The 561-nt window shown below is 52.4% G+C and overlaps 1 protein-coding gene across 1 annotated transcript in view; it reads left to right on the plus strand.

Annotated features, from left to right (window-relative positions):
* BOP1 (block of proliferation 1) overlaps positions 1-561 on the plus strand; it is a gene marked incomplete at its 3' end in the record, with an annotated part of 5,562 nt that overhangs the window by 2,408 nt on the left and 2,593 nt on the right. The gene's annotated exons all lie outside the window — the stretch shown is intronic.

Below are 561 nucleotides of genomic sequence, written 5' to 3' on the forward strand. Positions count from 1 at the left end.
CTTAGGGTTCTCGGTGGTCTATGTAGGCAGCTCTATGAACTTTACTGAGATGAGATTTTCACGGGCAGCTCCACCAGAACAATGGACCCTCTGCAGTGAATCATTCGTAGGGAGGTGAGGGCGGTTCCGGTACTGTGCACATGCACTTTATCGGGTGATTGCACTATTGCTGACCTGGTGTGACGACTCTGAGCCCTCAGCCATGCTGGGCCCCTCTATGCCTGTAGCCATGTCTATCTCCTTGTACTCGTCATTATTGATATGAAATGTATGATGACCGTCCGGTTCTGAACTGACGTCCTTTACCGGGCTGGACAAGTCCCAGAACCAGGCAGCACCATGTGGCTTCTGAGTGACCCGGTATAGGACGTTGGTTGATTGGAACGGCTCCTCAGGGTTGTCTGTGTCATTGTTCTCAGTCTCGGCTCCTCTCCTCTGCAGGACATCAGGAATACAGTAGGGAACATCCCCATGGAGTGGTACAAGGACTTCCCGCACATTGGCTATGACCTGGACGGCAAGAAGATATTCAAACCCCTGCAGACCAAGGACCAGCTGGAG

Source organism: Nanorana parkeri, unplaced genomic scaffold (genome assembly GCF_000935625.1).
Source record: "Nanorana parkeri isolate BGI_ZX_2015 unplaced genomic scaffold, ASM93562v1 scaffold4410, whole genome shotgun sequence".
Taxonomy (NCBI): domain Eukaryota; kingdom Metazoa; phylum Chordata; class Amphibia; order Anura; family Dicroglossidae; genus Nanorana; species Nanorana parkeri.